The sequence below is a fragment of the Phocoena phocoena genome, chromosome X (genome assembly GCF_963924675.1).
Source record: "Phocoena phocoena chromosome X, mPhoPho1.1, whole genome shotgun sequence".
Taxonomy (NCBI): domain Eukaryota; kingdom Metazoa; phylum Chordata; class Mammalia; order Artiodactyla; family Phocoenidae; genus Phocoena; species Phocoena phocoena.
This window is the reverse complement of record NC_089240.1, coordinates 104,008,121-104,022,277: the sequence shown is the minus strand read 5'-3', so window position 1 is coordinate 104,022,277 and position 14,157 is coordinate 104,008,121. Positions and strand designations below refer to the sequence as shown.

Below are 14,157 nucleotides of genomic sequence, written 5' to 3'. Positions count from 1 at the left end.
AGCACCGACCTGATCTCCCCGTGCTCTGCGGCTGCTTCCCACTATCTATCTATTTTACGTTTGGTAGTGTATATATGTCCATGCCACTCTCTCACTTCATCCCAGCTTACCCTTCCCCCTCCCCGTGTCCTTAGGTCCATTTTCTATGTCTGTGTCTTTATTCCTGTCCTGCCCCTAGGTTCTTTAGAACCTTTTTTTTTTTTTAGATTCCATATATATGTGTTAGCATATGGTATTTGTTTTTCTCTTTCTGACTCACTTCACTCTGTATGACAGACTCTAGGTCCATCCATCTCACTACAAATAACTCAATTTCGTTTCTTTTTATGGCTGAGTAATATTCCATTGTATATATGTGCCACATCTTCTTTATCCATTGATCTGTTGATGGACACTTAGGTTGCTTCCATGTCTTGACTATTGTAAATAGAACTGCAATGAACATTGTGGTACATGACTCTTTTTGAATTATGGTTTTCTCAGGGTATATGCCCAGTAGTGGGATTGCTGGGTCGTATGGTAGTTCTATTTTTAGTTTTTTAAGGAACCTCCATACTGTTCTCCATAGTGGCTGTACCAATTCACATTCCCACCAGCAGTGCAAGAGGGTTCCCTTTTCTCCACACCCTCTCCAGCATTGTTTCTAGATTTTTTGATGATGGCCATTCTGGCTGGTGTGAGATGATATCTCATTGTAGTTTTGATTTGCATTTCTCTAATGATTTATGATGTTGAGCATTCTTTCATGTGTTTGTTGGCAATCTGTATATCTTCTTTGGAGAAATGTCTATTTAGGTCTTCTGCCCATTTTTGGATTGGGTTGTTTGTTTTTTTGTTATTGAGCTGCATGAGCTGCTTATAAATTTTGGAGATTAATCCTTTGTCAGTTGCTTCATTTGCAAATACTTTCTCCCGTTCTGAGGGTTGTCTTTTCATCTTATTTATGGTTTCCTTTGCTGTGCAGAAGCTTTGAAGTTTCATTAGGTGCCATTTGTTTAGTTTTGTTTTTATTTCCATATCTCTAGGAGGTGGGTCAAAAAGGATCTTGCTGTGATTTATGTCTGCCTATAGTTCTGCCTGTGTTTTGTAATAGGCTTTTATGGAGATGAAAGGAGAGATCTTGTTGCTAAAGGGCAAGAGTTGGCTGGCTCTTGGTCCTAATTCTCCCTCTGGCCTATTTGTGTACGTTTTGCTTATTTGTAATCTCTAATCAGATTCTATGGCTTGAATGTTGCCCTGGTGCCCAGCATTTAGATGCAGCAAGTCACAGTTCTCAAGGTTGAGATAATCAAGGCTGGATTCTCCCTAATCCCTCTGCAAAAACATTAATGTGACACAGCTAACCAACAATTATCAAGGACACAGAAGGGAAAAGGAGAAAAGAGGTGAATCGCAGAGAAGGGAATGCAAGGAAAACTGTCTGACTGAAAGGCAGGAGTTGGTTGACTCTTGATTGTCCTATTTCTGATACCTTTTCTTCAAAAAGAATTATCTTTTTGTATCAAATATTGCTAAATTCCATGGTTCAAGTGGCACTGACAGTCTACAAGATTGTAAAACTTAAAGCTTGATTCTTTCTACAGCCTCTTCAGAGACACTAATGCGGCAGAGCTGACATCCAACAGGTAGGAGAGGAAAGGAGGAAAGAGAGAGAGAGAAGAACGATGACAGTTCAGGGAAACGTTCTGCTTACGGGCAGGTTTGGGTGGACTCTAGTCTATCTCCTCCTATCCCACCATTTTAAGGCATTACACCATCCCATAATAACCTTTGATGGATTTTTATCGTTATGACATCTATAACCCTAAAAGCAGGCCAAAGACCCCCCCTAACTTGTGTAAAGACACTAACACAACACAGGTGATGATACACCATCCAGAAAGGAAAATGGAGTAAATGAAAGAGCAGGGGGTAAGTGGTAGGAAGATGGAAGTTAGGAGAGAAGTATGGGCTACTCCTCCTCCTATCCCATTATTATTATTATTTTGGTACTAAATTTATTAAAAACAAAATTTTTTGGGCCATCCCATGCAGCATTCTGGGATCCTAGTTCCCTGACCAGGGATTGAACCCGGGCCCTTGGCAGTGGAAGCCCGGAGTCCTAACCACTGCACCACCAGGGAATTCCCAGTACTAAATTTATTTTTAAAAATAAAAATGGAGGGACTTCCCTGGTGGTCCAGTGGTTAAGACTTCGCGCTTCCACTGCAGGGTCTCGGGTTCAGTCCCTGGTCGGGGAACTAAGATTCCACATGCTGCACTGCGTGGAAAGAGATATTAGAAAAGATATTTTAAAAAATCAAAATGGAGATTTAACATACCTTCCTCAGTTATTGACAAAGCAAATAGAAAACAAAGACACAGAAATGGGAAGATTATAATAATACATTTTGATTTAACACATTATCCCATAATTTTAAAGCATTTCATCCATTCATAGCCTCTGGTTAGATCTCCTCCTTAGGCTGGTGAACCACAGTCTTCAAAGTGGTAAAATTGAGGCTGAGTCTCTTAAAACCTCTCAAAAGACATTGACACAAAAGTGATGATCACCAAACATATGGATGGTATAAGGGGAGAATAAAAGGGGAGAGGTCAGTGGTAGAAAGATGGAGCTTAGGAGAGAGGAGATGGTTAAGAAGGGAGATTTTGCTGGTTCCTGGTCCACCTCCTATATCTATCCCATTGTTTTTTTATTTCTAGAGGAAGTTGCTATTTTTTTCTAGAAGAAGTTGCTAGAATCTATGATCATGTACAACCATAATTGGGAAAGTTGTAAATTGGGGCCTAAGTCTACCCATAGCTTCATTGAAATAACCAACACAACAAAGCTGACCAGCAAACACACAAGAGGTAGGCAGGAAAAAAGGAAGGGGAGTGAGATGGATTCTGGCCGAAAAGTAAGAGGTGCCAGGGTACTGGTCCTCCTTCTCTGATATCTAAATTTAAGACACTGCACTTTTCTAGAATATGTTGCTAGGTTTGTTGTTGTGCTGGTCACACCCCCTCATGTATCCCTGAAACCCATGTAAAGACACTGAAGCAGAACAAGAAAATAAACCATGCAGAGTGTATAGAAAAGGAAATAAAATGACTGTGGCAGGGAGTGTTCTGGTAGGATGATGGAAGTTAGGAGAAATGTCTTGATTCAGGGGAGAAGTTGGCTGTCTCCTGGTTCACTTTCTCTACCTTTGTGATTATTTTAAGACATCCCACTTGTCCATACCTCTTGCCAGAATTCACGGCTTGAGTTGGCTACAATAGAGACCCTGAGGTGGGAAGATGTCTGTCTAAGAACTCTGAGCAGGAACTAATGCAACAGAAATGACCTTCAACCATCTGGATGATAAAGGGGAAAACAGAAGATGAAAGACAGTTACAGAAATTTGAAGTTGGGATACAAGTTCTAGCTACGGAGCAGGAATTGGCTGGCCCTTGGTCCATGGTCACCTCTTATCTCATTAGTTTAAGGCATTGCATTTGTTCACAACTCTTGCTAGTGTTCTCTTTATGACTTGGTCACAGAAGAGCCTCAAGTTGAGAACACTGACACTGAGTCTCTCCAAAATCTCTGTAAGACACTAGCACAACCAGAATGAACGTTAAACATGTGGGTGATAAAGGGGAAAACAAAGGGAGGAAGGTCGGTGAACAGAAGTAGTGCAGTGACCAGACAGTAATACATGTGAATACAGATGGATTTTTTTATTATTATCACAAAATCCTTGTCTTTAGAAAAAGTATAAGTTTGACTACCAATCTAAATATGTGATAAGTTTACAAGTTTTTACTTTTTAACTCATATTCTTGGCTCAGAACAAAAGTAATATTTAAAGTTCTTTAAGTCTTTTTAGTTTGTTCTCATTTTTGTTTCAGGGTTTAAGTGCCTGGCGCAAGCACTTCTTCCAATAGTGACTGCTTAAAAAAGGACAGAAAACCCATATCCTTTTATTTAATACATGCATTTAAACATGTCTGACTTCAAAGGAAATTTCTGTATCTCCTCGCTGAGCTTCATCTACTATTAAAAATTATATACTTTAAAATAATATAGTTTGACCGAAGACAAAATGCATTCCAGTAGATTTCTTTGATATTTTCGTGGGAAAGGATGGCTCATTTTGTTTCAGCAGGTTGCTGTTTTATAGCAATTGCTCTATTGCTTCACTGAATCATAGCAGTTCATTTGTTGGTTAAAAATCAGTTTCTTTTTCTGGCATCTCCCGTCTAACCAATGATATTAGAATTTCTTCATTTTCTTTTTCTTCACCTTTTTCCATGTAAAATTTTGAGTGTGTGTGTATGTTGGGGGGGCAGTAGATAATCACGATTCTTACATAGCTGGGCTCTGAGAATCAACTTTTTTAACATAAATGTTACTCGGTTATGATAAATAACATTTATGATACATAAAATACCTCAGCCAATGAATTTGTTACATTTTAAGGCTTAGAGTCTATAAAACAAATTAATTTCTTGTTTTCTTTCGGAATTTTCAACTCGAATTCACTTTTTTTTTTTTTTTTTTTTTTTTTGCGGTACGCGGGCCTCTCACTGTTGTGGCCTGAGCCTACGCGTCCATGGCTCACGGGCCCAGCTGCTCCGCGGCATGTGGGATCTTCCCGGACTGGGGCACGAACCCGTGTCCCCTGCATCGGCAGGCGGACTCTCAACCACTGCGCCTCCGGGGAAGCTCTGGAAGCCCCCTTGAATTCACTTTGAATGAGACACCAATGAGTTTCCAATTAGAACCTCTCTTATACTCTAGAACCCCCTTTTCTGTCTACCAACTAAATTGACTTCCTTATTCCATGTGTGTCTTAAAAAGAATGTGCCCCAAAGCAAAGTTGTTATATTCCCTTAAAATCTCTTCCTCTTCCTGTATTCCTTCTTTCAATTAATGGCACTTTAAGCCTATTGGGTCACTGGGTATGGGGCCCAAGCACCTGTCTTTTTTTTTTTTTTAAATAAATTCAACAGGTGACTTTGAAGCACAAGTGGGTTTGAGGACCACCAGCCTAGTTTATCGTCCTGGCTTCCTAGGTGGTGCTCCAACTTCCAGTTCTTTACCTTTCCAGTTTATTTTTTGCATAATAAATTTATCTTCCTAAAATATCTGTTAGAGCATAATACTCCTTTCCTCAAATCACTGCAATGATTCCCTACTTTCTACAGACATACTGACAGCTGAATATCTTGACTTGACCTTCAAGGATTTCCATTATCTGTTATCTTTTGTTCTCTTGGCCCTATCCACACCTTTTCCTTCAAGAGACCTCATGCTCTAGCCACATCGCTCCCCTTTAAACCTTGGTACCTTTGTTCTGTAAGGGCCCTCACTTCATCACTTATAGCTCTGGGTGTCTACTGAAATTTCATTCTTCAAGGGCCATTTCAATTAGTCAAATAATGACTAAGAAACATCTATGTTAAATTTGTCTCTGTATTCTCTACCAGCTAGTAATAAGGCCAATTGTGTCCCCCTTTTGCCAGTTATTACATAGGCTCTTGCACATTGTTGGTTGCTTATGGGCTCTTGTCCTCCTTCATTGTCACATGCCTTCCCGTGCTTTCCATGTAATACGTTTATGTGTAAACTCTACACTATTATTGCTAAGTGACTCCGAGGTTCCAAATCCCCTGCTGTACTGAGTGGAATTTCTGTTGAGCCCGTTTTATTATTTCATAGGGATTTTAATAACTAGAAGTGATGATCAGATACTCAGTGATTTTTGTGTGTTTAGATTAGATATCAAATTCTAGTGCTCCTTGCATTTCACCAATTTGGTTTGCTTGAAATTGTGTTTTGTTTGTTTTGTTTTTTGCTCACTGCCACGATGGTCTCCTTTCCTTTGGTTGGTCCAGTAAACTGTATGCAGAGGGAGAGATTAAAGGAGATGAGAGAAGGCAGAGAAAGGTTGGAGGCGATCCTAGTGCTCACAGATAGGGCGAGTTGAAACTCTACTTCCTCACTTTCTATGTTCTAAGTATCTGTACACTTGACTATTTGCCTCTGTGCAACAATGGCAACATTTGTTGGAAATATGAATATAATCTCCGGAAGTTATTCCTCTGAGAAGGAAACTGCTCATTTAGATTTGTAAGCTCTGCTATAGTTCATCAATTGCATTGCTTCTCAGTCACATCACATCTGTTTGAGCCAGTGACTGTTGCCCACATCTGAACCCAGCAGTATAAAACCAACCATGACCTCTGTGCCTAATGCAAGGCCTTGTAAGCTACCTTTGATCAATTCTCCAAGGCCATCTTTTACACAGACACTAATTACACAACTGGCATCCGAAGAGAGATTGTCCTTGATTTGAGAATAGCCAGACAACTCAGTCTTCCAAGGATCCAGATGACTTTGGTATCATCCTGTCTCCCTTGATTCATACATATAGTACCGCAATTCAGTTTCCTTCTGGTAAGATAATTGAGGTTTGGAAATAGATATATTCAAGGCTTACTTTTAGAGCACTTATTTTTAAAATATTATGTGGCGATTTCCTTCGTATAATATTATTGTTAGGGTACATTTTGTACAGAGAGGAAAACAGAGACAAGATGAGTTGGGTGACTTTCATTGAGTTGATGGTAGATTATGGGTGAGAAATGAGAAAGGTGGCTTGCCTATATGGAAGATAAAAGCAGTAGAATGAGGGGTGGAAGGCTGCCAAGGAGGAGTATCTGTCTCAATCTGGATGAAGGCTGGCTCTGCCTTTAGTGCCGTCTCAATTGTTCATCTGGGTGATGCTTTGATGGGGAAATGCACGGTAATTGTGGTGACTCAAGTTATCAGATTGCTAATGAGAGACACAAGTCTTTTTCTAGAAGCAGATCCATCCTCCTGGGAGGATGTAATGCCTAGACTTAAAGATTACACCATATAAATTAGCACTCGATTACAGGTTGCTTGTATTGTTCACTCACTGTTTTATTCTCTAATCCAATTAACAAACATACTTCGAAACCTTCTAAGTGCTATCTGTTGGTACAGTGGCAAGCCATATCCAACTTGGTCCCTAACCTCACAACACTTTAGTCCAGTGGGAGTTATCTGTATGAATATACAAATAATTACAAGTTGACATAAATGCTGTTAGTGGGAAAAATAGGCACTGATCTCTTTTTTATTAACAGTTATATTGAGGTATAATTTAAATACCATAAGATCCATCCATTTGACACTGATTTTTTTTTTAAAGCAAAAATCAGATCATGTCTCTCCCCTGCTTGAAATTCTTCAGTGGCTTTCTGATGGGACCTTGGTACGTGTTGTTCCCTATGCATTACATGAACTTTCCCTGATTCTTCATAGAATTAGACCTTTCTCACCATTCCGATCATTGTTTCAAAGTCACCTTCTCTGAAAGCCCTTCTCTGGCCATACTATGCAGAGTTTTGACTCCCCACCCTCTGTCTTCTTTCTCTTCATTCCCAGCACAGGTCCCAGCACCTGTTCTACCTCCATGCCAGTGATCCTGAGTTGTGCCAGTTTGGTCTGTTCAGTATGTTTATACGGTTCTTAAAGAGACCACCTTCCGTCTTCCTTGTAGTAGAGTGAACAAGGTATTGGGCATATACGTGGTATATAGAAAAACGAACTTGTTATAAAAATCTTTAGAGTAATACTAACCGAAGTATGTGTGGACTGGTGCTGGTCTGCTGTTTGTTACCAGTCAGAGATGATAGAAGGAGAGAAACTGAATATAAGCCTTTAGTTTATAAGCAAGTTGACAGAGTAATATGGCTGTTGAATCTAATACTAAAAAATCTTGGGCTTGTATTTTATATGTCTTGTTTTGTTTATTTCATGTTTTTTAGTAATTTATTATTGCGCTTTTATTGTGTGAATATTTTGGGGAAAATCTGGCCCTTCTTCACAGATAATTTGAGAAGCACTGTTTTAGCAGATATGATGTGGGAGGGGCCCGGGGGAGAAAACAGAATTTTTTCAATGCATCTTGCTAGAACATTGAGTAGGAAGTGATCTTTCCTTGTTAATTTCAGGTGGGGTGTGTGTGTGGGGGAGGCAGGGATGGTTGACTATAATGGAGGCATTTTTGGAGAGGGGGAATGAGAGTCTCAAAGTTGGCTACTTTAAGCTGACAATTGCCTGTGTCTTTCTAAATGCATGGTAGGGCGTTGGACCCCTGCCCAGTCCCCACTCCTCATTCCCTTGATACTCTGCTGTATCCTATCTTCATTTGGAGAAGAAAGTGAATCCTGAACCACCAGAGAAGCTGTGTACCCAGGGGAGGTGACTGGGCTCCTGGCATTGGGGACCAGGGGGGATTTTTGCCTTCAAGCTCACCTACTTTGCCTGTAAGGCTGGGCTCCAGCCCAGTGAGCTCTGTGTTTACATGCTATCTGCTGAGGTGTCAGTGATCACAACACGTGACTTTGAGCATTTGAATTTTTATTTAGAACATTAAAAATGGAAGTACAAAGAAAGGGAAAGAGTAGAGAACAGAACAAGAAGACCTGGGAGGGGAAGGGAGCAGAAGGGAACAGTTGTTATTGTCAAGCAAAACAGCATGATTCAATCTCATTCAAACTTGTTTTCTCTTTAAACAAAGTGGGCCCCTCTGTTTCAGGTACATCCCTAGATCTGGGAAGCTGCAGAGTTCACTTCTCCAAGCTCCAGTTACTCCTGGATGCTTCTTTGGAGTTCTATTTTTTGACTAATGCTTTTGTTTTAGTAAAATTTTAGAAAAATTAGATATAATCTAGTACTCCCCGTCATTATTTTCTGGCATACTAATCATATGAATGGGGCAGATGGTGAGGGAAGGAGAGAAGAGAGAGCAAGAGAAAGAAGAGGGATGAGGGAGCAGGGGAGAGGAGAGTGTGTGTGTGTGTGTGTGTGTGTGTGTGTGTGTGTGTGTGAGGGAGAGAGAGAGAGACAGGATGAATATGAATGTAGCAGGGGAGAAGACAGTGATGGAGATGTAACTGGTGCCTGCTAAGATACGTTTCATATTGGCCCGTTGGACGCGTTTCAAACCCAGATTCACAAAGCTGTCCTTGTTTTTTTTAAGTCTTTTTCTCTCTGATTACTTCACCGTCATAAATTTATAGTTTATACGTCATTCATATACATTTATGTCTTTGCAAATGTTCTTATGTGACCTTTGCGGGGCTGGCCTTCTGTCTCACTGAGATGCTTGAGTGGGTAAAATGAGAAGAGCGAGATGCTCTTGGTAAAGTGTCCGACCAACCTGAACTGGAAACCTAGCTTGGCAATGGATTAGCTGTGAGACTTCAGACAAGTCATGTATTTTTTCTGAGCCTGTTTCCTGATCTCTAAAAAGCTTGGGGGAAATGGGTGGGTAGGAAGTCTCTCCTCACTGGAGACATTAAAGGAAAAGCCTAAAGAGAACAGCTAGCACAGCAGGGAGGAGTCTCAGATAGTCAGCGCTCTTCCCCCTTTGTCTCTTGGCACAATGGCTAACTTGATCACCGGTCCTACGGCCCTCTCCCGCTGGCAGCTGACATTACCTAACTTCCACTTGTAGGGTCCACAACTGTCCCCGACCCTGGGACCAGTCTCAGCCTAGGCAAGGAAACCGTCGGGTCTTCTAAGGCAGAGGTTAACTGGCGCAGCACTGAATGAGTCCTACCGTGGCTTACAGTTTCCCCAGGGCGCTTCAAATGCTTGGAGAGTTTTGGTTTATTTGGGGGGCTGGGTACTGAACATCTGTTGTTGAGTCATCTCAACCCGGATCCAGTTTGTTCTGTGTCAACTCTTAAATGGCTTTGATTGATCTTTTAGAGCTGCAGCTCTGTTTAGAATGTAGCTAAGGGCACTCAACACCTTGCTTGGCTTTTGCCCCCCTGGACTGATTTGAAGTCTGCTCTATGACAATACCCCAAGGCTAACAGGGCTCTGCTTGTGCTTCGCCACTTATGTCCTCTATATTCACCCAGCTGCTGCGCCTACACTCTCACTCCTGGCCTTCCCTGGTCCAAACTGACCCTCCACGAGGGAAGAAATGTAGAGCTGGAAGTCACCTTGGAGTGTTTTTCAAATTTTAGCCTCTAATATACCACCTTTACAGGGTTTTTTTGCCGCATGGGTGGATCATCTGAACTAGTCTTTACCTCATATATTTTCTTTACATCGACTAAGCTTTTTAATCTAAATATCTAATTTAGCTTCATAGAATTGATGGGAGAGTTATCTTTTTTGAATACACATTTAATATAAATTCAAAACTAATCAGTCTAAGAAATTTTGCCATATACTACCTCAAATCATCTCATGTACAAATAGCACACTTTGGGAAACCCTGATCTGGTCTATCTCTTCATTTTACAGATTAAGAAACAGGTTCAGAGAGGTTTGGTTTGTCACAGGCTAGTTAGATCAATTCTTGGGATTCGAACCTATCTCCTAGCTCCTGGTCTAGTGCTTTTTTTCTTTATTATGCCTAGGGTTAGTCTAGGGTTCGGCACACTATTAATATTTTTGTTTTGTTTTGTTTTGTTTTTTGCGGTACGTGGGCCTCTCACTGCTGTGGCCTCTCCCGTTGCGGAGCACAGGCTCTGTACGCGCAGGCTCAGCGGCCATGGCTCACGGGCCTAGCCGCTCCGCGGCATGTGGGATCTTCCCGGACCGGGGCACGAACCCGTGTCCCCTGCATCGGCAGGCAGACTCTCAACCACTGCGCCCCCAGGGAAGCCCAGTGCACACTGTTATTGACATATATGAAACAAATCACAACACAACATGCCTGGGAATGCAGTGGAAAGGATCCTGATCCAGGACCTTACCATGAAAGAGAGAGAGGCTGCTTGACTCACAAATTGTATACCTGCTGGTTACCTCTGGTACTAAAGTAGAGACACATTACCACCCTAGGGAGAGTTCTGGAAGAGGAAATAACAATCAATTGTGGAACAACCCCTAAAAAGAAATGACACCACTGACTGATACAGAATTTGTAAGAGACTTACTAACTCTTTGATTATTGGCATGTCCACTTCTGACCTGACCAGATCACATCTCTGGCCTGTGCTCCCGATGAAATCTTTTGTTTCTTCCAGGGGTTTCAACAAGTTAGAACTTTCTGCAGCTTGTTGTCCATTCTGAAATGTACACCTTGACCTATGAAAGGTCTTTGTTGAAACATTTACAGAATATCCAGGTCTTGTCACTTTAGGATTGCTACCAGGGAAGGTCCATGTAAAGGCACATAGAAGTCATTGCTGGATAGATGGGACTTAGTAGCAAAGGGGACACTTGGGGCTCTGGTGCAGGTGGTTCCAGAAAGCTTAGGTAGGCAGTGTGAGTGTTTTTGATTTTGCATCTGTAGAAGAAGGCAGTGGTTCTGTGCTGTTGTTACACCAAGATTCAGATGAGAACTTCTTCCCTTGTGTATGTGTCCTCAGCTTTCATCCAGCTGGCTCATCTTGAAAGGAAACATCTTCTTAGCTCCACTTAGCCGTTTTTGATCATCTAAATGACTCCTAAATAGTTTTGGTTTGCTGTGTGTATATATGTATATGTGTTTTGGGGGTATTTTTAGCTGCTTAAAAAAATCTGGTAACCACAGAAGGCATAACGTGGCTCATTGTTTTATCAGAGGTTAGTAACGGTTCCTATCTGTATTGCCCATATGCAATTTGATATAGAGAACAGGGACTTATGGAGACACATGGCTGTGTTCAAATGGAAAGAAGGTCACTAGAGGAAGAGAAGGGGTGGCAGCTCAAAGCATGGTAAATGAATTCATGTTTTCATTATCCAGACTGACATGGCACTATATATTACATTCTTTCTGAGGGAACAGACTTTGCTTATTCTTGTAGTAGGCATCTTTCCAAGGTTTCATAATTCTGAGTTCTGTGTTAGGCATCCAGTTTACCATTCTTTTCCACAACCTTGTCCTAGTGATTTTCTCTTGCAGTTCTGTCACTCTACATGCTTTCACTTCTGTCAGGTCTGGGTCTCAAAATTGAAACCAAAGTTCTGAAGGATTGTCAGTAGGATTAGAGAGGCCCAGTTAGAAATCCAGAATGGGAAAGGCCTTTATAGATCATCTGGTCACCTTACGCCAACTGAGACAGCCATTGATGTGCAGGGCTCAGGCTTAGATCTTTTAACATAGAACCTGCCTCCAGGACGTGAGTTAGCCGACAGTCTCCAGCTTCAGGCGCCTTTAGGATTTACCCCAGCTCGCAAGCGGGAGGTGGGTGCTTCCCAGGCAGTTGCCAGCCAGTGGCTGCGCAAGGTCGGGGTACAGTGGCTTGCCATTTGGGGGCAGCATGGGCCTCCTCCAGGTGGAGTTGTTGCACTGTAGCTCCCAGGTGTGCTAGCCCATGGTCTGAAGATCTTTTTTTTTTAACTTTTAATTTTATATTGGAGCATAGTTGATTAACAGCGTTGTGTTAGTTTCAGGTGTACAGCAAAGTGATTCAGTTATATACATACGTGTTATCTATTCTTTTTCAGATTCTTTTCCCATTTAGGTTGTTACATAAATATTGAGCAGAGTTCCCTATGCTATACAGTAGGTCCTCGTTGGTTAAACATTTTAAATATAGCAGTGTGTACATGTCAATCCCAGGCTCCCTAACTATCCCTCAAACTTCCTTCCTTTTCCCCTCCTTCGCTGATATCAGACCTGAATTGTGGTCTGAAGGGCTCCCTTGCTACATGTGTCCCTCTCCCTTTTATTTTTCACAGGCATTACTCCCAATAAATGTCTTGCACTTCTATTTATATCTCAGCATCTGCTTCTAAAGGATCCAACCAATACATCAATGAACTCCCCACTCCCATCTGAGTTTTACAGTATGGAAACTGAGGTCCTCAAAGGTGAGGTGACTTATCCAACATCCCATGGCTAGTGAGTAGCAAAGTCAGTAGGACAACCCAAAGTCTCTGACCCCTAGTTCAATGCTCTTTCCCAAACTTCAGTCATCCATGTAGCACCACAACTGCATATACCCCAAACAGATTTTGCTATATCTGTTTATAGCAACATGCTATTGTTTACTTGACACATTTGACATAAACAGTTATTTCATTTGTTGTTAAATCTCTAGCCCTGTATGAAGTAATAACATCCATAAAATTTGGGTTTTGATGTGCTAGTTTTATGTTTTTCTAGTACATAGTAAATAAATACATTTACCATTGTCATAAAAAAAAGTTCGTGTGTGCACTACCTAAAGTTGTCTCATGTACCATCAGTGCTGAGTGAACCCTAGGCAGAGGAGAAGAGGAAGCGAGAGGGAAGAAGGAAGGAAGAGAGGAAGGAAGGAAGGAGAACAAAATACTTATGGGTGAGAAAGAAATGGTAAAAATCCATCAATACCTGCCTCAGATACCTTGCTATAACCTCCATGTTTCCTGCCAAAGCCTGGCCTAACCCCCAGCGAGTCAACAAACATCCTTTACCTATCAGTTGTCTAAAAACAAATTGGATGTACTCAGATGTAAATTAAGAATCAAGATTTCTTCTCCTAAAAGAGTCGATTCATTTATCCCTACAATGGACTGAAGCGCTCCACTTTGAGCAATTTATTGGACAAGATGCACACAACATTTCAAAGCAGTAGCTCTAATCTTCATCTTATAAAGTGTTTGAGCGCACACACTTCTTAAGGAGGTTTAAGTAGCATTTCCTTTCTCATTTAAAAATATTCATTATTAAAATAAGATTTTTTTCTTTGATTTAAGAAATCTAAGAATATAATTACGATAATCTTTCACCTTTGTTGCTATTCTTTTGGTTTAAGAGCTCTATAATGATTATGATTCTCTTGTGCTAATGAAATAAAGTTGGGGCTAGAACTCATGTTATGTAATAATTTAATAGATTCTTAGTATCATAGTGATAATTTACCATTCCTCTTTCATTACAGGGAGATGGTATTATTCAGAACCTCTGCCAAACATATATTACGGATTTAGAAGCCACTTTGTTAATTCCTAAACCAATTGTCCTTTTAGAGAAAGAAGACCTACAAACCAACCTTAGTAAAAAGTAATTTCTAGAATGTCACAAATTTTAAAGGCATGGGGAGTTTGAAGGTGAAGATTCAAGTTGTGTTTTGGTATACGTAGAAAGGTGGCTATACACTTTGACAGGACTACTTAATTGTTCTGTGTTCAAACCTACTGCTCACATCTGGTTTGGAAAG

General features: G+C 40.9%; 1 protein-coding gene across 2 annotated transcripts in view; it reads right to left on the bottom strand.

The window, feature by feature from the left end:
* Positions 1–14,157, bottom strand: part of GRIA3 (glutamate ionotropic receptor AMPA type subunit 3) — a 282,189-nt gene that overhangs the window by 92,041 nt on the left and 175,991 nt on the right. The gene's annotated exons all lie outside the window — the stretch shown is intronic.